This window comes from Podarcis liolepis (genome assembly GCF_965112155.1).
Source record: "Podarcis liolepis genome assembly, chromosome: 3".
Taxonomy (NCBI): Eukaryota; Metazoa; Chordata; class Lepidosauria; order Squamata; family Lacertidae; genus Podarcis; species Podarcis liolepis.
The window spans coordinates 58,137,811-58,161,759 of NC_139557.1; the positions used below are offsets into that span (position 1 = coordinate 58,137,811).

The following is a 23,949-nucleotide window of genomic DNA, read 5'->3' on the forward strand; positions in this document are numbered from 1 at the left end:
CATAGCAGCTGATTGGAACTGGAGTGGATGCACAGAGGCAGATGGATTAAAACTGTCATAATTGTGGGGTTTCCTCCCCCCCCTTTCCTGGATTATAATTTTAACAGGCTCCAGGTGATTTCTATTTCTATGTAGCATCACTCATCTCAAATAAGTCCCGGCAGGCTTGGAAAGAGAAGATAGATGCATTTGGATTCCCCCCCCCCCCCCATATGAACCCATTTGCATTGTGAGCACTTAAGAGAGTTGTGCTGTGAAAAAAGCAATTAGCTGCTTTAGTCTAGGGTGCCATTTAGAATATCCAGGTCTGTCCGCTTCATCATAAAAGTGACCTTTTAAATTTTTTATGTCTAAGATTCTCCATATATATATATATATATATATATATATATATATATATATATGCTTTCGTAGATTTTCACGGGTACAGGAATGCAGGTTTTGGTGTCTTCGGGTGTCTTCCCGTGTAAGAGTTGGGGTGTCTAGGCGACGTTTCGACGAGGTCTCACTCGTCATCTTCAGGCTGGTGCTTTCGGCTTCTTGTTACTGGAACAGAGCAGGATCTCAGTGTTTGAGTTCCTATAAATACTGTTGAGGGGGTGTGGTATATAGCCTCCAACGTTCTGGGCAGAGGGGAAGTTCCCAGGTTAGTGTGTCTTTTCTTCTTTTGTTCCTTAATTACTTGAGGGATATCTTGAGTGATTTCTTGAGTGATATTCTGAGTACCACTTAGGTGGGTCATTAAGTGTGGATTAGTTGCTAAAGCTTTCGTGTCTTGACCTCTTGAGCTTGTGAAGAGTTTTTCTGAGAAGATGGCTGTACTGCACTTAGTTGTGCTCTGGCTTGGCTTCGTGTATAGGGGCGAGCTGTGGTTTTGTGCCCTGTGCCAGCCAGATCTGTGTAGGGATTGCAGAGGGGTGCAGCATCCGGAGGTGCCACTATGGTTTGGCTACTGGATGGAGTCTGTAATTTATCTGTGGAGAGGGTCTGGGTTTGGGTCTGGTGTGGTTGATTGGTGATGGCGTTCTGTGTGCCTCTGGTTCTGGTGTCGGTTTTTGTGGGGAGGGCTAATTTCCAGATGTCTGGCAGGCGGGACGTGTCGTCACGCTTGTTCATGTTGTGGGGGTGTTTCTCTATCTCGATGGCTTCCATGATTATTCTCTTGTGGTGATGTTCCATGTTAAAGAGCAATTTGGAATCTGCAAAATTAATTTCGTGTCCTGTTTCTTTCATGTGTTGGAAAAGAGAGGAGGTTTTTTCTTCTTTTTTGACGGCATTCTTGTGTTCTGCGATACGTGCATTTATTCGTCTGTTTGTTTGTCCAATGTACGTGGCTGGGCAGACTTTGCAGGGTATTTCATAGACCCCTTGGTTTTCCAACTGGATTTTATCTTTGGGGTTTCTGAGGATATTGGCTATTTTTTGGTTGGTGCAAAAGGCTGTTTTGATATTGTGTTTATGGAGGATTTTGCTAATTTTATCTGTAAAATTAGATAACCTATGGGATCACCCCTCTCACCGGTCATCGCAAATTTGTACATGGAACACTTTGAAACCAATGCTTTAGACAAGTCAGAACACAAACCCAAACTTTGGCTCAGATATGTTGACGACACCTTTGTAATTTGGCCACACGGGAAAGAAAAACTAGATAGCTTCCTCACACATCTCAACAGCCTACACCCCAAAATACAATTCACTATGGAAATAGAAGCCAACAACCAACTTCCCTTCCTTGACGTCCTAATCTACAAAAAACCTGATGGCTCCTTAGGACACACTATCTACCGGAAAAAAACACACACCAACCGCTACTTACATGCACAATCACACCACCACCCTGCACAAATAAACTCCGTAGCCAAGACTCTCATCTCTAGAACCAAACGCCTGGCTGACAAAGACCACTTGACAACTGAGTTACAGAATCTCTCAAATGTGTTAATCGCCAATGGATACCAGCAAAACAGGGTTACGAAGCTAATCCAAAAAGAAACACCCCCCAAAAACCAAGACACAGAAGAAAACAATGGCATGGCCCTCCTTCCTTATATCAAGGGCACTACAGATAAAATTAGCAAAATCCTCCATAAACACAATATCAAAACAGCCTTTTGCACCAACCAAAAAATAGCCAATATCCTCAGAAACCCCAAAGATAAAATCCAGTTGGAAAACCAAGGGGTCTATGAAATACCCTGCAAAGTCTGCCCAGCCACGTACATTGGACAAACAAACAGACGAATAAATGCACGTATCGCAGAACACAAGAATGCCGTCAAAAAAGAAGAAAAAACCTCCTCTCTTTTCCAACACATGAAAGAAACAGGACACGAAATTAATTTTGCAGATTCCAAATTGCTCTTTAACATGGAACATCACCACAAGAGAATAATCATGGAAGCCATCGAGATAGAGAAACACCCCCACAACATGAACAAGCGTGACGACACGTCCCGCCTGCCAGACATCTGGAAATTAGCCCTCCCCACAAAAACCGACACCAGAACCAGAGGCACACAGAACGCCATCACCAATCAACCACACCAGACCCAAACCCAGACCCTCTCCACAGATAAATTACAGACTCCATCCAGTAGCCAAACCATAGTGGCACCTCCGGATGCTGCACCCCTCTGCAATCCCTACACAGATCTGGCTGGCACAGGGCACAAAACCACAGCTCGCCCCTATACACGAAGCCAAGCCAGAGCACAACTAAGTGCAGTACAGCCATCTTCTCAGAAAAACTCTTCACAAGCTCAAGAGGTCAAGACACGAAAGCTTTAGCAACTAATCCACACTTAATGACCCACCTAAGTGGTACTCAGAATATCACTCAAGAAATCACTCAAGATATCCCTCAAGTAATTAAGGAACAAAAGAAGAAAAGACACACTAACCTGGGAACTTCCCCTCTGCCCAGAACGTTGGAGGCTATATACCACACCCCCTCAACAGTATTTATAGGAACTCAAACACTGAGATCCTGCTCTGTTCCAGTAACAAGAAGCCGAAAGCACCAGCCTGAAGATGACGAGTGAGACCTCGTCGAAACGTCGCCTAGACACCCCAACTCTTACACGGGAAGACACCCGAAGACACCAAAACCTGCATATATATATATATATATATATGATAGAGCCTAGAGGGCAGGAAAAAGAACTGGTTGCACATATAGAATTTATTAAAAGAAGTACTGGTGCAGCTTTCTCCCTATTACTATGAATACCAAGCATATGGTATTGCAGCTTTAATGTTAAATAACTGATGTAATTAAGTAACATAATGGCACCCTAGATAGATAGATAGATAGATAGATAGATAGATAGATAGATAGATAGATAGATAGATGATAGATAGATGATAGATAGATATAACATAGTCAAGCTATGCTCAAGGGAGTTAACAGTAATTTTTTTTACATGTGGCTCAGAAACTGTGTCATCCTCATTACACCATCATCACCATCATACACACACATACACACACATTTGTTTTGTGATCATTGAAAGATGTCCTCTAAGAACTGCTCTATATTGCCACAGTCATGTGGCTGGTGCTGAGAAATCCTTCCATGTGGCATGAACAGCATGTGCAGGGGGCGGGGCGTACTGTGTTGTATGTAAATGTCTTTGCCAAATGGATGTACCCACTGCTGTTGTCATGGCAACCCAGTAGGACCAATCCACACAACAAGCATCTTATGTTTGGCAGGACCTATTTAAGAGGATTGCTATGTGGATTGCCCCTGATGTGCTTTCACACCACTGGACATTCAGTTGCGAATGCTGGCAATCCCAGGTGGCTTTTTTCAAATGTCTTAAAATAGTTTCCCTCACATTTCATATATCAAACATTTATGAGGGCTGAGCTTCAATTTGAGGGTGGTTTCACACAGGGCATTTTTAAGGTGGCACTGGTAATGTATGCGTTCAACAAATGCAGTTTTTCAACCACAGTGGGTTACAATATGTCAGAAAACCCAGGATTGGCTTGGGCTTGTTGCTACATAACATTCAGTTGATCCAGAAGAAACACCTATTTTCTGCCATGTGGCATGTGAAGTATCCCTTAATCAGAGGGTGTCTAGTGTGGAAGTGGATTGGCTAGTAGAAGAGCTACAGAGTCATCAACCTGGAGCAGGCACCTTCTGCACTCTATCTGTTGATGGATGGCCATCCTGACTCGGCCCCAGACACACTGACCAGATGTTTGGAAGCTGTGGCTGGATGGTTACGTGGGAGCCGGTTGAAGCTAAATCCTTCGAAGACAGAGGTCCTGTGGCTGGGACGGGGCGATATGGGATTGGGGGGGCAACTCCCATCTCTTGCGGGGGCGCAATTAGTGCCAGCACCGTCCGTTAAGAGTTTGGGTGTAATCTTCGACACCTCCCTTTCCATGGAGGCGCAGATTGCAGCTATAACAAAGGCGGCATTCTTCCATCTCCGCCAAGCTAAGCAGTTGGCTCCTTACCTCTCTCGCCCTGACCTAGCCACTGTGATCCATGCGACGGTCACCTCCAGACTGGATTATTGTAACTCGCTCTACGTGGGGCTGCCCTTGAGACTGACCCAGAAACTCCAGCGGGTGCAGAATGCTGCAGCGAGACTCCTTACGAGGTCTTCGCTGCGAGATCACATTCACCCGGTGCTATACCAGCTGCACTGGCTCCCGGTGGAGTACAGGATCAGGTTTAAGGTGCTGGTTTTAACCTTTAAAGCCCTATATGGCCTAGGACCCTCGTACCTACGGGACCGCCTCTCCTGGTATGCCCCACAGAGAAACCTACGGTCTTCAAATAAAAACAACTTGAAGGTCCCAGGCCACAGAGAAGTTAGGCTGGCCTCAACTAGAGCCAGGGCTTTTTCGGCTGTGGCTCCGATCTGGTGGAACACTCTGTCACAAGAGACCAGGGCCCTGCGGGACTTGACATCCTTCCGCGGGGCCTGCAAGACAGAGCTGTTCCACCAGGCCTTTGGCCAGGGCACAGCCTGACTCCCTCCCTCGGCAATCTTCGCAGAGCTCTGGCCCAATGGTTGCTAGTGGCTTGAATTAATTAATTTTTATAATGAATGATTTTAGAATGTTGTTTATGTTGTACTTTTGTACTGTTTTATTGTTGTTAGCTGCCCTGAGCCCGGCTTCGGCTGGGGAGGGCGGGATATAAATAAAATTTATTATTATTATTATTATTATTATTATTATTATTATTATTATTAGTTTAAGTTTGCTGCTTTTGTAGCACATTTGTGTACATGTTGCTTTAAGAAGTATGGCAAGATTATATTTCTGCACATGCTCAATAGGAAGCTGAAGTGTAGAGCAGCTACCTTTTTTCTTTTTAGAATTATACCCTGCTTTTCACCATCTGGGTCTCCTTGGGCCACAGGGAGAAACAAATATGATTTCATTTGCCATGCAGTTAGGAGCTGGTGTTTAGATAAGGAACAGTTGGTCACCTCCTTACTGTAAAGCCCACAGGAACAGGCCCTTTTCCTTTACAGAGCTTGTTTTAAGAAGCCTGCTTTGGAACAGCAGAGAGTGAAGAATAAGGTTTCCTCTTTGTGAACAGCTGGACTAAGCTGCAAAAGTAAACTTATGGAACTGTTAGAGAACCTAATAAAAGAGATTACATGGCATTATTCTGGAAGAGAGAACTTTAAGTCATCTAATGCATTTTTTATTGTGGCATTTACATAGAATCCAGACATGCATATATGTTCAAGACAGTATATTGCTTTATTTATGAATGTTGCATCCAGTGCTTTTTTTTCTAAAAAAAATGTTTAGGGGTACTCTCATTTTCCTACTCATATTGAAATACTGTCCCTTAATGAGGCCAAACTTAGATTCACAAAATGTTTAGGGGTATGCGTACTCCTGCGTCCCCCTAGAAAAAAGCACTGGTTACATCATGTTTGGCTTTGCATCAGTCCTTTGTTGTAAGTCCCTCCAGAGACCCTGAGTTGGTTGAAATTAAATAAAAGCAGAACAAAATTTGGGGAAGAGTCACACTTTCACCATGCTTGCTATGACTAGGGGTATCAGATGCAAATAAAGGAAGTGAAAGCTTTATGTAGAAGAGAATTTCCAGAGAAGCATTTTTTCACTTCCTCTGTAAGACAGACTGCACCTGCCTGAGTTCTGTCTTTTATAGATTAATTAAAGGTAGTAGAGCTCTATGTCCCTTTTGTATATGGCCAGCCTATCTGCAGCCATTTTAATTTTCCCAGCTCAATTGCTTTAGCTGCAAACTTCAAGACAAGATTTAGGTTGGTGTGATGGTATCAGGTAGCAGTAATATTTGACTATTCTCTCTCTCAAATGAAGGTGATATTTCTTTTCACTTCTCTGAGCTAGTGGTGAACAGATGGGAAGGAGGGACCATAATAAAGAATCATACTTTATTATGTGGTGGATGTGTGTGTTCCATTTAGAATATTGTTGCAGCTGAAAACATTAAAAACTGTTTAGCAGAGCACCTTAATATATGAGAAGGAAAATGGTGGCATAAATATCTCCATGACATAAAAATGACCACGTGAAATATATTTTTTTATCTTGGCCACCAGTTCAAATCTAGCATGATTAAAATCAATATAACTGTGTGCAACAGTTATATTCCTACTCTGGTGATTAATTGCTGAAAATCCAAACAATAGTTTATGCAGTTACATTAAAAGCAAAAGAGGAGTCACGTGTAAGCCAGCAGTCAATAAATGTGAACAAGATGAAAGGCTTGTTCTCACTAGTTATACCCTAGGCATGGAGCAGAGCCAGGAGGACAGTGAGAATTGGAAGTGTGAACATCAGTCTGTCGTGGAGTGTAGGAATAAAAAATAGACCAGGATCTTCCTTTGAGGAAACATAAGCCATAAACCAAAAGCACTTTCAAAAAGCCAAGGTACACTGTAAGTGCTCCCACTGGAGTTTCAAAGGTATGGCAAGGAAGAATCAAACAGAGGGATGTAAGATGCTTATAAAACTCAGTTTCCAAGCAGAAGAAGTGCCAGAGAAAGAGCTTGACCTGGATCATATTCTGGACACAAAAGAAGATCAGGACCTCTGACAGAAAACCAGGACCTATGAAATACTTCTGGAAGCAAGAGAGCAGGAACCCTGAGAGCAGAAGAGAGAAAACAAGAGCACTGTTGCTCAGTTTGGGAAACCTGTATGTTTTTCAAGCCTAAATGAAGAGGAGATTCCCTCAAAGACTCAGCTGTATCACACAAATATTAAAGGCATTATAGGATATTGGCAGGATAAGAATGGAGTAAAGTGTCACTGAAATGTCCAGATGTAAGGTGTTAGCCATGAAATGCTACAGTTCACTAGCAGACCTGAGAAACAGTACTCTTTATCCTCTAGTTCAGTAGTGGAGAAACTGGTACAACAGGCCAGATCTCTCCCCTCCCCTCAGTATTCTTATGATTTCCCCAAGCAGCAGAAACAAAAATTATATTGTGTGGACTACATTGGTAGACATTTTGCTTGGACAGAGCTGCATGGAGGTCTAAGCTTTACCTAACTAGACCAGGAATAATGCTCTGGACTCATCCCATGTATTATAAGCAGGTGTATTATAAGCTGAATTTTAAATAACTCCATAAAGACGTTATTAATTTCCCCGCCCAGTGCCTTTAATGAAGTACTTACCTCAAGTGCTCTTCCACCTTCCTGGAAAATGTCTAAAATGATTGTGATACCTAAACCAAATGGAGGGAAAATCATATATTTAGAAAGTTCTATTTAACTTGCTAAGATACCTAAATGCTCACAGCTTCTATAGCAAGGAACTTGAATACATTAATTAATCATGCCACAGTGAAAGATCAATGTAGTTTTGACCTTACAGGACAATTAAAGGACAATGTCAGAAATACTTTAAATGTACTACATCAGGCAGAGCAAACAAAAAAACTGACCTATTTGTAGTCTTGTTCAGTGATGTAGACAACAGACATGATAGCAAACAGCTTGGGCAGCATTTTGGAAGTAACCTTCAAAATTTCTTACAGTTTGGGTCTATATTCTTGAGGACATGAACTTGGTACACAGCTAGTTAAAAGCCACACTAGAGAAAACTGTTGCAAAGCTCATTTGGCTGGGGTGGGCAGGTGGACAATAGTTCTACTCTGTCCAGCTTAAAAGCACACACACTCTCCTCGGGTGGAGAGCACAAAGAAACCTGCAGCTTCCATTCACAAAGTTAAGCTAAACAGGTTGGTTGATGCTGCATCACTGAGGTTTTCCAAGTGTTCCAAGTGTTGAAGTGTCTCTCCTGGTGTCTTCAAGTCTTCTCTCATAGGAGCTTCTGGCCCTTGGAGCTTCAACCTGGACAACCCCTCTGCAGTGCAACATGGGAGAAAGAGTTCTCAGGCAGAAATCTTTTTGTTCTGGAAGCCTCCTAAAGTTTGAATTTTGGGCAACAGCTCAGGGATAGATTGGCTACTTCCATCCATGCTGGTCAGGGCAGGCCCTGACTCCCTCTCACCAGGGCTTTGTAGTGGCTTTAGGGTTCAGCAGGGGATAGCCTAGCTACAGTGTATATATGTCCCCTGTGTTTTCCCAGTACGTTTATAACAATAGGTTGGATCCAGACTTAGTCATGTTTGGGGCAGATACATTGAAATGAATGGGGTATAAGTTAGTAATGACCAACTGTTTTCATTGAGTCCCACTGATTTCACTGAGTAACTAAACCTGTATCCAACACATTAAGAGTCCTTAAGAGGCATGTACAATTTGTGACCCAACAAACCCAAAAGCAGGCAGCAGAAGCATGAGTATTATTGAACTCCTGGTGGACCACCACGTGGCTGTTAGCTTGCATCTTATGAAGTGTGCCAAAAGCTTTCTAGGCCTGCCTCTGTGTCAAACCTTTGGGACAAAGGTTTCTTCTTTCCTGTGCTATGATGCAATAGTTTCAGACTCCGGAGTCAGCCTAGCTCTCTTCTGTGAGTCAGGAAATGCTGTCCATGCGTAATGAAGGTTTCCTATTGTGAAGGTAGACTAGCATGGGAGGAAACATATTCTGAACATGTGCCCATCAAAACTATGCAGAACTTGGGTTTGTGCATCTAGTCTCATTGGACTTTCTTTTTTCCAGATGGACAGCCTTTAATCCCTATGTTATTTTAGTGCCCTCCTTAGTATTTTTACCCCTGTTTTATTTTATCCTTCTGGAGGTGAGATGATCTGAATTAGTTAATTCAAACTGTACAAGCACTTCAGACTGGCTGTGATGTCCTTGAGCTCTGAAGGAAACCAGTGCCCCTTGCATTAATTTAAATAGCACAGCACTGAAGATATAAAATGGAATTTTACTCAGGGCTGTTGTGGCAGTTCTCCAAATGGTTCCTTTTACTTTTAAAATATAAATGATTGTATAAGACTTGATCTGCTCTACTGCTTCACATGTATTACATTTAACAACAGATAAGGAAAGAAAAGCTACTTCAGTCGCAGCTCCAGCAGCTGATCTGCAATGGAATGCAACCATATCAGAAACCATTCTAATTGCTTATGTCATTTTAATGGGTTGTGTGAATATTTATCATGCACTTTGTGTGCTTCTGTCAACATCCCACAGCTGCCTGCCTTTAAGGGTATGGATCTGATATTTCAGATACATCCAGGGGTCAGTCTTTTCCCAATACTCTGACTCTAAAGGCAGCCGGTGCAGATTATTTTGGAGGCTTCATTCTTTGGTAGGGTTGCCATATGCCTGGGATTTGGCTGTTCGGAATTGCATCTGGGTGGCAAGCCATGTCAGCAGTCCCGTACTCCACAAGAATAGCTCAACAACTTCATTATTTTTTTGAGATTTTTCAACAACAACAAAAAAGCTCAACAACTTTGTCTTAAAATCTCAATAAATAACTTTTGTGTCTGGATTTTCACTTTCTGAAATATTCTTTGGTAAATGTTATTTCACCTGAGATGTTCCAAATGTAGTAATAACAGTTTATTTCACTAGATAATCAGGCTGCAATCCTGCGCCATGGCAGGCTGCTTAATTCCCACTCACTTTGGGATTTAAGCAGTCTGTGTACAGGATTGCAGCTAGCTATACGGAGTCAGTTTTGGTCAGTGATATGTCACACATCGCTTTTATCATTTTTACATTAGAGAAATGTGATAAATGCATTTGATAAACTGGATGAGAATTTTAGGAATTTTGTACTGTAGGTTGTCTAAATTTTCTGGGTTTTAATTGATTGTATATTACTTCTTCTACTACTACTACTCCACGCAATATGTAAAATCCACTCTTAAGCATCTTATTTGGAAGTTGTACTGATTTCAGTAGGTCTTGCTTTCAGACAAATATATTTAGCAGCCTAATCCACATACATATTTACTCTCAACACAAACTGAGTTCAACTAGAGTGAAAAGGTTGGGATTGGGGAAGAGTGTGCAGCCATGCTATCTCTTTCCATGCCATGGAAATAACCTGGATATAAATTGTTGAAGAGGACTATTGTTTTCATTAAAACATTAGTGTTGTTTTGATGTTTACTTTCTTTAAAAATGCTGTGATGAGGTTGTCCATGATACTTCTACAGTTCAGCCTAAATGATGAAGAACTTACTACTGAAGCACAGTGATACCTTGGTTTACAACCATAATCCGTTCCAGAGGGCCGTTTGTAAACCAAAACAGGTTGCAACCCAAGGCGTGCTTTCGCCAATGGGGCCTCCCAAAAAATGTTTTTCGTAATCCAAAAAGGGTTGTAATCCAAAAAAGGTTGCAAACCGGGACACGCACTTCCGGGTTTGACGTGTTTGTAATCCAAAACGTATGCAAACCAAGACGTATGCAAACCAAGGTACCACTGTATTTAAAAAAACCTGGAAGTACCCAAGCTTATTTTTGAAGGATGGATTGATTTAACATTTAAGAGCTATCTCATCAATATGAAGTTCACAGTGGTTGGCTACTCTGTTTCCATTCCAAGATTTAACAATGTTGCTGAAATGTTTTGCATGTATTCTTATTTCCCGCTAGTCAAACTCCTGTCTATCATTCTCTCAGTTTACAGTGGTACCTCTACTTACAAGCACCTCTGGTTATGTATCCTTCAGGATACGCATGCAGCAAACGCGGAAGTATTTTTCTGGATTTCATGGCGTGTGCATGTGCAGAAGCGCTCTACTGTGCCGCGCACATGCGCAGAAACGCTCTACCATCCCACGTGCATGCACAGAACAGGCACCTCCGGTTGCAAAAACCTCGGGATTCGACTGGAGCTCCAGAACAGATCCCATCCACAACCAGAGGCATCCCTGGATTTCAAAAATGTTCATCCTGCTTCCCAATCAGTGGAAGTCTTATAAAGAGGCACCCCCCACCATAAAAAATGTAGTATATGTATTTAGAAATCCATTCCATACAACTAAAAGATGTATAGACATAAAACCACAAGATACGCTGGTAATCATAAAAATATAATTATCCTAAAGTCCTATGATTCCACTGTTCCCTCATCTCCACTTGTGGTTTCCCAGGGCTGTCTGATTGGCCATTGTGAGAAGAGGATGCTGGACTAGATGGGATTTGGGAGGATCCACTAGCGCTATTCTTAGAATTTGCCATTTTTTTATTCTGCGATAAATCCTGTTACTCACCTGATAATAAATCAAGAGTCTAGGAATTGTGCCATGCTGAAACAGTATAAGAGCCCAGCAGGAAGTGGCTGGAGGAAGCCAAGGACAGTCAGCCAACATAACTGGACCAAAAGAGAGGCCTAGGCAACTGCAAGCTTGAATCAACAAATTAAAGTTCTACTCCTCTATTTTTAAAGCACAGTGCAGGTTTATGCCATTGGATAAATGTATTAAACTTGGGGTAAAGACATAGTTGCTTGATTGATAAACCAATCAGAAGGAATGCTTTGTGTGATTAATGACTATGCCATATCTAATGGGGCACATGTTTAATAGTCTCCAAGGTCCTGACAAGTAAAATAGCAACTAATTGTGGTGCCTAAGAATTATTCAGTCCTCGAGGCCTAAACAAAAGTTTTCATTTGAGTTGAGGAAGGGTGGAGGTGTTGAGAAAGTTTGCTTATCTTCTTTTCTTCAAACCACACCAGCTGTCATAATACATATTTATTTTCTGAATTTTGCTTATTAATGGCTTATTTCACTTTAAGCTCTTTCAACCTACGCAGCAAGAAGCAGGCAAACACAGAGGTTTTTGCAAGCAGACAACAAAGGAAAGCGCTGTACTTACAAATCTAATTTTCATCTAAGTACTGTAGATTGCAGCTCCCTGAGGCAAAGTCCTTGATATCAGAAAACCAATTTCTGGCAGATTGGAGGGGTTATTCCCCTTTGGTTTTCCAGCATCAGCGAGGAGATGGGAATATAGGACCCATTCTCAGGAGGCTGGCAACTTCACAAAAGAAAAAACAGATGGGACCTGACAGGCTATTTCCAGGAGATGGAGTCTCTGAAGCAGGAAGCAGCGATGCCTGAGTGACTACTGGGAGGCCCTTGCTTTTAAACTGGGAGAGTCAAGGACTCTGATGAGATGACAGCAGGCAGCATGCATTGTCAGGCTTCCACCTGTCCCATCAACATTTACACTCCCCACCCCCTTCCTAATATATAATTTGCAGATTGTCTTGTGAGTGCTATATTGTTTAACCCTGTATAACACCCTTAGCTGTACTCTGTGAATATTTTTTATTTATTTGTTTTTGCAATTTTCCAGAATTTGAGGCTGCACTATGTAGGCATAGAACCTTCAGCTATTTCTATTCTATCTCTGATTTCCTATCCTTTCCCTATCTTTTTCCAGTGAAAGAACATGTAAGGATAAGAATAGTGGGGTGAATTCTATATTCAGAGTCCACCTCAGAATATCCTACATTCTGAGAGAAAATAATATTAGCCAGCAGTTTTCCCTGCTCTCTAAATCCTTCTGAAGCAAGCACTGTTTCCCACTTCCTCTTGGTATTTGAAATCAGGTTTTGTTTTCCTCTTCAAAGTCATAAGTCGTCAACTTTCCTGAGCCAATCATGAAAATCATCTGCTGGCAAGATTTGTGCAGTGAAACCAATTTATCTACAGTTAAAATTTGTATTTGAAATAATTTTGGAATTTTGTACATGACTACCATTAGCTCTCAGCAAGCTGTTTAGAGTCCACTTGACCCAAGCTTGCTCAGTTATCTTCTCCCAGAGACCAATGAGGAAAAAATTATGCCCCATTGTGAAGATACTTGATCTCAGCCCTTTATATTGTTGACTATGAGCTGCTACTGTTGCTGCTGCATCTAAGGAAACTGATAAGCAAATTCTTGGCTATGATTAAGTCTAAGCTGGTGAGGAAGGGGGCAGGATTGGGTCACTTTTAGGTGATTACCAGTTTCCCATGACATAAAAGCACAGAAACTTTCCAACCATTTCAGAATCTGATAGCATGAGAGACTGGGTACTCCACTTCCCACTCATCTTCTAACTAGGATCCAGTTTTGGCTGGTAAAGGTGAAGGACTCCGTGACAGTTAAGTCCATTCAAATATACTCTTCTTCTTCTGGTTTTAATTTGATTTTACCATCTCTCACAGGAAACTCACTGCCAAACTCCTTTGAAGCAATATCAGCACCATATTCTACTGTAACATCCTCTTCAATTGTGCTAACAAGATGCCAAAACTATTTCTCAACCAATTCTGTAGGAACCATATGCACTGGCATATTAAAATAATCTGACTTGCAGGCATCTGCCATTTCTCCAAATGTGCGAAGTGTGTAGTCTCGTGCTGCCTGTTCAAAACCAAATGCTTCTTGTGGTTTCTTACACTCCTGAGCTAGGCCTCAGGGGCATCTCCAGTCCCCCTCGGGGAACATCATGAAGAGATGGTATTAAGCAAAAGGTATGGTAACTGTCATCACAGCCATCACATAGGAGCAGACTATCCTCATCATTACCACTGCCGCACAACAGACAAACATACAAATCCATGGCATTAAAGCTTCTCTTAGAACTTCCCTTTGGTTGTTCTCTTTCTGTTTCCCAGATGGCTTGCCTTTTTTCAACCATTTCCCATTTCACTAGGCTATGAGACTCTTTAACACTGTCAGGCTCAAGCTTTGGAGGGGTGGTTCCCATTCTATGTCTCAGATTGTGAGTTTTTGTTTCTGTAAAGGTAAAGGTAAAAGGACCCCTGACCATTAGGTCCAGTCATGGACGACTCTGGGATTGTGGAGCTCATCTCGCTTTATTGGCTGAGGGAGCCGGCGTACAGCTTCTGGGTCATGTGGCCAGCATGACTAAGCCTCTTCTGGCGAACCAGAGCAGCGCACGGAAACGCCATTTACCTTCCTGCCACAGCGGTACCTATTTATCTACTTGCACTTTGATGTGTTTTCAAACTGCTAGCTTGGCAGGAGCAGGGACCGAGCAATGGGAGCTCACCCTGTTGTGGTGATTCGAACCGCCGACCTTCTGATTGGCAAGCCCTAAGCTCTGTGGTTTAGACCACAACACCACCCACATTCCCTTTTTGTTTCTGTAGCGTCCTCCAAATCAGTTTTAATATTAGTAGCCTCTTCTCTCATGCGTTTTGCTCAATGAGCAGGTGAACAAGTTTCAGGCAGCTGAAAAGGCTTGTCTTTGAGGAATATAATGGGGTTTATATTCCTTGTCCTTTGTGCTGCTGGTGATATCTGGCTTCTGAAGACACTTTTCCAGGACTGCATCATCCACTAAACACATAAATTTGGAACAAATGTCTGGCGCCAACAGACTAGCTCCAGTCTGAAATAAGTTGTATGGGTAAAGAATGTGCTAATAATGAGCACAAATACGTGAGCTTTGCCAGGAACAAACCCCATCTTGGTAGCTATTTTAGTCCATTTTCTGTCCTCACACACCAAGTCAAATCCACCTTCTTCTGCAACTAGTCTATTAAACTGGAATAAATCCAAGATCTTTCTTTCTACATGTGGAATTTTCCGTGTGCATCCCTGAAGTTCCCAAAACTTTGCAATCTGGTATTTTACGTTTCCAAGTGTCTTGTACTACTTCTTTTATTATTGTCCTCTCATTTGTGTTATTACGTGGATAAGAAGCTGCTGGGATGTAATAAATAAGAAAAATGTGTGGGCAGCTTCTTGAGAGTGGAGAGCACAAACTGTTTGACCTTTGCTTGTAACACTGATTGATAGGCTGGAAGCAATTGAACCAACTTGCTATTTTTCATCGCATCTTTTTTTCTCACTTCAGCTGCCCATCTTTATTTCGTCTTCATTAGTCTTAGAGTGGCTTGTGCAACTGGCTCTTGATTTAGACATGCTCACTAGCACAAAGTTTGCAAACCTCTGAAACAAGTGATTGTAACCAAGCTAGACATATCAGCCGTGAAGCTAGTGTAAGGTTCTAAATCAAGATTTTTTAATGTGCTTTTCTGGCAAGAGATTTTCCTTTTCCTACATTGAGCAAATTTTAATCCCTTGACACTTAATCCCTTAAATTTGCCTCTGTGTTATACTCACATAGGGCAAAAGAGCAAGGTGAACGACTGCTGGAATGGAAGTGGAGAAAAACTCCAAATGACTATAGTGAAACACTGGTGAGTGTGCATTTTCAAGCATACTTATTGGCAGTGAAAGCAGCAAAGAAGGCATACTTTGCTACCTCCATTGCATCCTCAGTATGCCATCCTGCACAACTTTATCGGGTAGCAGGACCTTTTGCATATTGGCCTGAAAGAGGTGGTAGAACAGACAGAAGTTTGCTGTGACTTGTTTGCTAAGCATTTTGAGGATAAAATTGCTTGCATACATGGGACCTTGACACTGTTGCTATAGCAGTTGAATCTTGAGAGCTGTCCAGAGCACTGTCTAATTCTGTTTTGTTGGATGGATTTCAGCTGATGAGACTCAGAGGTGTGGACAAGGTGCTTGGACCCTTGCCCCTCGACTCATAAAATCCAGCAGGGAAGAGAAAGCTGACAGGGCCAGGGAGGTGGTCAATGCCTCTTTACAAGAGGGGGTCATTCCTGGCTGTTTTAAGGTGGCAGTAATAAGACTGCTTCTAAAGAAACCATCCCTAAATTCTGATAACCTAAGTAATTCCCAGCCAGTTACACTGTTAGTGGGTGGTTCTCTAGACTGGATAGATGGGAGACTGCCTGCTCTTGAGGGTGTTACACTGCCTTTTAAGGGGATACTCTTGGATCCATTACTATCACTTGAGGCCCAGGTGGCCTCGGTGGCTCAGGGTGTCTTTTGTCAGCTTCGGTTGGTGGCCCAACTATGCCCCTATCTGGACAGGGATAGTGTAACTTTTGTGGCCTACACTCTGGTAACATCTAGGTTGGGTTTGTTCAATGCATTATGCATGTGGCTGCCCCTGAAGATGGTTTGGAAACTTCAGCTGGCCAGACTGCTCACCAGAACAAAATGATTTGAGCATAGAAAACCAATCCTGGCCCAACTGCACTGGCTGCCATTAACATTCTGGGCCTAATTCAAAGTGTTGGTGTTGACCTATAAAGCTCAGGACCTCAATGCCTTAAAGACCACCTTTCTCCATACAAGCCAACCTGAACCCTCCACTTGTCATTCGAGGCCCTTTTCAATGTCCCTACTCAGAGTAGTTCAGAGGGTAGCAACATGAGAATAGGCCTTCTCTATGGTGGCTCCCCATCTGTGGAATGTTCTCCCCAGAGAGGCTCATCTGGCACCTTCATTTGATGTCTTTAGGCACCAAGCAAAAACATTCTTCTTTACCAAGGCCCTCAGCCATTATGGCCTGTTAAATGTTGGGGGGACTGCTATTATGATTATTTTATTATTATGTTGTCTATTATTAGTCTGTCTGTTATGTTTTCATTATTATGCTCCATAGAATGTTCTTAATGCTTTATACTGCCCTGGGATCATGTGATAAGGGGTGGGATATTAATCAAATAAATAATAAATAACAATAAGAGAGAAAGTATATACACACTAGGGATGGGGAAGAAATTCAATATACATTTAAATAGAAACCTAAATAATTCTCACTTTCAAAACAGCAGAGGAATTAAAACACAACCATTCTTCAACATTCACACTTGTCTGAATTTTGCAGTGCAGTTCTCCAGTCAAGCAATGTTTTCAAAAATGCATATACTGGAGTAAAGTGTCCATAAAAGTGTTTATAGTAGTTAAAATAACACAAAAATATATTATTTTATGGGGATTTGCTTTGCAAAAATATGTATATTAGGCAAAATTGTATGCAAGCATGTTTATATTAGGAGAAATTCACATTAAAATGCTGGTAATTTAATGAGGATTTTTTTTAAAAAAAATGACAAGCTGATCTGAAAATTTGGAGGGCTAAATTTAAGTTTGAAAAAAAATGACAAACTGAGAGAAACTAAGATTGACAAATCTTCCCTAAAACACACACACACATTCCAGCACTGCTCAAAGTCTTACCTTATATGGAACCAACTGTAAAGTTTTGTGTTGTAATGCTTAAATAATTTTTTCACATCTTCAGATTCAGATGGCTCTCCAAAGAACTAGCCCATATCTTCATTTAAAAAAAACCCACCTGCATTTCTATAGTGCTCTAAGGCTTTCAGAAGAAAATTAATTGTGTAAAAAATATGAAAAAGGAGCCAGTCACAGCCTGTCTCCTTCCAGGGTCCATCATCAGCCAGCACCATTTCACTGCCAGGGAGGGTGAGACACACTCTGTCGGCCAGCTGAAACCAATTTTATTATATCGTGTTAGCCAACTTCAGTTTTTCTTTCAAAAAGGGCAGGATATAAAAATGAAAAATATGAATTAAACGTGGTGATTTAAAGATGGAGTCAGATATCCTTCCTGTCCAAGTAGCTGCCTGTTGGGATGCAACTACATCATCTAGAAAGAAGAATGCAGACCCAGACATGGCCTTATGAATCACAGCATCTTTTGCCAAATGATCTTGTCATCTTGATCAAATCATTTAACTCTCCCTTGTCCCCAGTTTTATATGCACTTCAGTAGGCCCATCAATTGGTATACTTTTAATGTTGAGGATTTGCCTGTTGGGTTGAAGAGGTGAAGCTGAAGTCAATCCTTTATCCCATTTGCTGCCCTCCTAGAGCCACTGTTAGCAACCCAATGACTCACCAGATTTATACCTATATTTTAGGTCTTAATTAACTTATGTAGAACTTAAAGGCAGTTAGATTGTCAAGGAATATGAAAGCAGTGCGGATTCAAAAGGGCAAGTATTATATATTGTAACTTGAGGAACATATGTTCAGATGTCTAGTTCCTTCTGTTATCAAGACCATGGTGGTTTAGATAAGCTGTAAGCCAGAAGCAGGTCATTAACTACCAGACTGAAATTCTGTGGACAAGGATTTTCTCATGTTCTTCCTTAGATACTGACAAGCCAGGCAATGTGCTATTTCACTGCAATAACACTGATCATGTGAAAAGGAAATATATGCTTGTGTGCATTCAGTTCTAATTAGTATACCCTTTACCAAATCACTCTTTGGATGCCTGGTATCAAGTTCTTCGGGGTTTGTTCCTTAATGTGTGCTCCATTTATTTAAAAAATATACCAATTTAGTATCATAATTTGAATGTATAATTGAATTTGCCAGCCTGAGAAATGAATGAAACTGCTGCAAAACTCAAGTAACTTTTTTCAGTAGGGTTATGAAGGCAGCCAATCTGCCATCAGCGGCAAGCCACGGCTATATCTTGGATTTGTACTGTTTAAATATTCGTGCCTTGCAAATAATAGAATAAACACTCCTTCCACCACCACCCCTTTATTCCCCTCCAAGCCCTCAAGATAAATATTAATAATACAAGAGATTGTGGGAAGATGAATAAAGCATAATTTGAGCTAAAAGCCTACAGATGGCAAAGAAATGAAAAAAGCTAAGTGAGGTGGAAGAGAAATGTGTAATTGAGCAACACCAGCGCCATATGTCAGATGCTGCCATAAAACAAGACAGCAAAAGGAAACCTTTGCCTTTGCTCTGTGGAAAACACCAAAATGAGTGCTTGGGTGAATGTCTTTCTAACTCTGATGCATTAAGCTCATCAGGGAGATCTTACCTGATCTTGCATTTGACAAGTTAGTATCTCTTTTTATATAGAGAGTGACAGTCCGTTGGTCTTCTTTTCCTTTCTTGATAAGGCGAGAGAGCCATTCAAATTTAGCTGTAGCCAAAGTGATGAAAGTGAATTAGGCTGAAAGCACACACATCTCCTGTTAGATATCCTGGAGAGCTGCTTCCTTCAAAGCCCCCTCAAAATGTTTGAATTGTTTCCTCTTGCATATTTCTAAGCTGTGTGTCAGAGAGGATTTCAAAAGACGGGGAATGATCTGCCAGTCTGTCTGTCTAGTCTGTGATTGTGTGCATTGCTTCCCAAGGAAGATCAAAGAAAATGCTAGCTTTTCCGGAAAATATCACTTTGAAAAATAAATAAATAGAAGAATGTGATACTGTGGCCTTAGTTCTGCATGTATGAATAGGGAGATTTCTCATGGGCAACCACACAGCTGAAGTTTCATTATAAAACTCTGGTGCTGAAGTTCTGCTCACATACAATATTTCTATTACCAAATGGATAAAATCACTAGTGTTACTTGAATTAAGATCAGATAATTTATGGAGTCATTCCACTTGACACAGATGAAGCACAAAGAAAGAGAAAGAGAATGGTAAGTACATGTAATGATGATTGCTTATGATTGTTTCATGGCATGAACCTTTGCCTGGCCCTCATTTTCTCAATAAGAAACTAATGTGATGCTAAATATTGGTCAGAGGCTGACTTAAATGCATCAAATTAACTCCAAGTTCCTGTTCCTGTTTGGCATGCAAGTTTGTCCCTTGAAAGTGTCTGTAGGCTGACTACAGATTTCTTAAAGACCAACTGAGTTAGTTCTAGGTATGAGCTTTCGTGTGCATGCACACTTCTTCAGATGTATCTGAAGAAGTGTGCATGCACACGAAAGCTCATACCTAGAACTAACTCAGTTGGTCTTTAAGGTGCTACTGGAAGAATTTTTTTTATTTTGACTATGGCAGACCAACACGGCTACCTATCTGTAACTACAGATTTCTTGTTTACTTCAGAGATGGGGTGGATGAAAGTCAATGCTCAATCAATGCTCGGTGGTGGTCTGTGTTGAAGTGAATTTGGGAGGCCACTCAAAGCAAAGCTTTGGAATGGACCATGGCTTGCACCATTAATCTGGCACAGTGGTGGATGCTTAGCATCCTACAGAGTATGGCTTCCTACTGGATTTGTTTGAGCATCATCACAAAGAAGCCTCCTTTCTCATTAGGATGTTTGCATATTACAATGCCACCATCCCAGCAATGTACCTGAAGCATCTATTATGCCTGCATCTCCATACCAGCTCACCATGATTAAAGTATAACAGTGCAAGGGCTCTGTCCCTGCTTGCTGTACCGGCCAGTCCTCCTTTCCTCCTTGCAGGGTTCCCAGCATCCACTGCTGCTGAAATTTTAAATGCAGGCTTCTAGCTCATGCTTCCCCCAGCAGCAGGGTGGGAGAGGAAAGAGGAAAATAAGCTTCTTTCTCCCCTTTGTTTCCCCCACTACCATCGCTGCTGCAGGAAGGGAGACAAGAAACTTTTAACATGCAGGCTTTTTCTCTCCCTACAGCAGGCATCCCCAAACTCGGCCCTCCAGCTGTTTTGGGACTACCACTCCCATCATCCCTGACCACTATCCTGTTAGCTAGGGATGATGGGAATTGGAGTCCCAAAACAGCTGGAGGGCCAGGTTTGGGGATGCCTGCCCTACAGCAACAGTTGGGGCAGCAGCAAGGAGGGTGAGGTAACACAATGAGGAAAATAGCAGCGTGGGGAGTGCAGGAAGGCTTGCAACCATGAAGGCTGAAAGGAACAGCACAGAGGGGCTTAGACCTTCTTCTTTCCATCTCATGCCACTGCCACTGCTGCAGATCATGAGGCCTGCCAGCTGGCACTTCAGGGTGCCTTCCTCCTCCCTCATCGTTCCTCCTGCTGTTGATCATGATGATCAGTAGTGGTGGTAGCAGGGGATTCTAAGGCCAGCTTATAGAGGAGGAAAGTGAGCAACAGCAGCACCAGCTGGCCTAAAGATCTGGATCTGACAGTCGAAGGCTCCAAGTCTGGCAGGCGGAAGATCCAGAGGAGCTGGCCACAGTTCATTCTGACTGTTCCTCTGCAGCAAGCCTGGGCTGCCACCTCTCATCATGCTATAGTTCACAGCACCACCTATTGGCAACCATGCAAACTACTGCATGACAACAGTGCAATGCAAATGTGTATTATATAGTGTATTTTATAACTAAATTAAAGTACAGAATAGTCACCAGCTAATTAAGCATATATTCACAGTATCTCTGAATATGTCACACATAATAAAGACAGTATGCCTTACACATTCCACTAAATGCTTCAACACTGTAATATTTTTTCTCTCTTTTATTTCCATTAAGCAATTAAAAAGAGAGATTGCATTTTAATTCCTTTATGTTTATTTAATGGTTCTTTCAGAATAATTGGTGCAGTTGGTACTACAGATTAATGGCAAAGCAGGAGGGAATGAAAAGGGATGGCATATTTTCAAGTTTATTTTCAATGGAAAAAAAAGTCTAGGAAGAAATTAAGGTCTCCCAAAAGCATACAAGCAGTCTTTTTACTGTTTATTTTTGGAACTTTTTGTCCTAAATTACAAACTCTATGGAAGTGAACCATTATGATATTTCACCAGCTTTAAAGTAACAGTGTAGGAAAAGTGACATGCTGGGGGGGGGGGAGAGAGGAGAGAGACCAAGTTCATTTTATGAGTAAGTGAAGCTGTACTTAGTGTCAGAGCTTCAATTAACAAGATCTGGGAAATAACCACTTCAAGTTAAGATCTAAAATGCATGGCTCAGGCTGATTTTGCTTCAGTGAAATTACTTTTAAAAGTGTGTATGATCAGACTTTTAACAGGCAGGGAACTGGGCTTATTTCCAAATTGCAACTTTAAGATTTATTGTATTTTCACCCTCCTCTCTTTAGCCCAAGCCTTTCTGGCTGGCTGCAATTAATACAGATGTTATGGTTTTTGATTTGCATTGCTACAGCATATGAACTCAATTACTTTTCATTTGTAGCCCTGGAAATGGCATAAACCCCCTTTGTGATGAAGTTTTTCACTGCATTGGTAGAAGTTACTGAACCATGGAACCAGGCAGATATCAAGTGAGCCACAGAGAGTGCCTTCCTTTTGTTTCTGTTTAATATACTTCGCTTTCCTTATGTGTTCTGCTATGGCAAGAGGTCATTGAGGCAAGTGCTGCAGCTGATTTTTAAATGTCTCGTTATAAGATTTTCTCATGGGGAAAAATAAGAGGATGTCTAATTTTTGAATGCTATGACAAGGATAACTAAATCCGTGCATAAAAATGCACAGGTCAAGATTTTCTTTCCATATTATCTACATATCTTTAAGAAAGCTTTGCTAATGAGTGGCAATTTTTACTAGCCTGCTTTCCCTCCTCCTGCTCTGCAGATCTAATAAGTCCCTTTTTCAAATGCTATGGCAATCCCCTCAGATTATGTACAGTGGTGCCCCGCAAGACGAATGCCTCGCAAGACGGAAAACCCGCTAGACAAAAGGGTTTTCCATTTTTGAGCTGCTTCGCAAGACGATTTTCCCTATGGGCTTGCTTTGCAAGACGAAAACGTCTTGCAAGTGTTCTGATTTTTTTTCCGCTCCCCCCCCTTTTTCTAAGCCGCTAAGCCGCTAATAGCCTTTTAGCCGCTAATCCGCTAAGCCTTTAATAGCCGCTAAGCCTTTAATAGCGGCTAAACCGCTAATAGCGCTAATCCGCTAAGCCGCTAATAGGGTTGCTTCACAAGACGAAAAAACCGCTAGACGAAGAGACTCGCGGAACGGATTAATTTCGTCTTGTGAGGCACCACTGTACTTGGTTTCTAAGCTGTAGTCCTAGTAATCAGTAGTAGTCAGTGAGGAGGGCTGGCGCCACCTATGTGGCCTCACAGTTTACCAGAAGAGAGTGAGAAAGGTGGCAAGGAGGTTGGGACTGTGTTGGCATATTGGGGAAACTAATCCATCATTCTTTCTAATGTACCTGCATAGAGCTAACCTCCCTGCCTTCTCATTTCTCTACCTCTTGGTACCTCTCAGCAACTCTACTTCTGAGAAGCTAGGTGTGTGGAGGTAGCTGTCCTTACCTACCACTCCTACCGGTAACCTCCAGGAATAAAAACAGTTTCAAGTAGTGCTATGGCAGCTCAGGACTTCATGGCCTCCATGACAACCATGGGGTTCACTTAAAGCAGTGATGGCCAAACTTGGCCCTCTAGCTGGTTTTGGACTACAACTCCCATCATCTCTAGCTAACAGGACCAGTGGTCAGGGATGATGGGAATTGTAGTCCCAAAACAGCTGGAGTTTGGCCATCACTGACTTAAAGCATCAAAAGTCCTGACTTTAAATAGTTTTGAATGCCATTTTTCTTTTTTTTCCAGGCTTGTGGCTGGTGGCTTAAGTCATTTTTGTTATGCTCTAACTGTTATGTATGTAAATTATGACAATGATTTCTAATGATTTTGCTTATGGGGTACTTTACTTTATTTGTAAACTGTCCTATTTTGGTGAAGAGAGAAATATTTTTAAAATTATAGAAACCTTCAACTCCCAACAACCCCAGCCTGCATGGTCAACAATTAGGTCAGGAATTATAGCAGTCGGGAGTCTAACAACAGATGCTTCCAGAATATCACTGTTTTCAAGGAGGATTCAGTAGCATACCAGGAAATTCAGACTGAATGATTAAAGCTGATCTGGAGCTCTTGTGAAACAAAACTGCTCCCCCAAACTTCAGACTTTTGTGATATGGAAAGTAATGGGGAAATGCACTGGAAAGGGTGTGATAACACCTGCTTGATTCA

The 23,949-nt window shown here is 41.8% G+C and overlaps 1 protein-coding gene and 1 long non-coding RNA gene across 6 annotated transcripts in view; one reads left to right on the forward strand and one right to left on the reverse strand.

Moving 5' to 3' along the window:
- NKAIN2 (sodium/potassium transporting ATPase interacting 2) overlaps window positions 1–23,949 on the forward strand; it is a gene marked incomplete at its 3' end in the record, with an annotated part of 446,901 nt that overhangs the window by 372,440 nt on the left and 50,512 nt on the right. The window lies entirely within an intron of this gene.
- Window positions 5,611–23,949, reverse strand: part of LOC310704466 — a 65,143-nt gene continuing 46,804 nt past the window's right edge. Inside the window, exons 2-3 of the long non-coding RNA XR_014524786.1 lie at window positions 7,660–7,709; window positions 5,611–7,122 (exon numbers count right to left, since the gene is read on the reverse strand). This is a non-coding gene — a long non-coding RNA (uncharacterized lncRNA). The remainder of the gene's footprint in view (window positions 7,123–7,659; window positions 7,710–23,949) is intronic.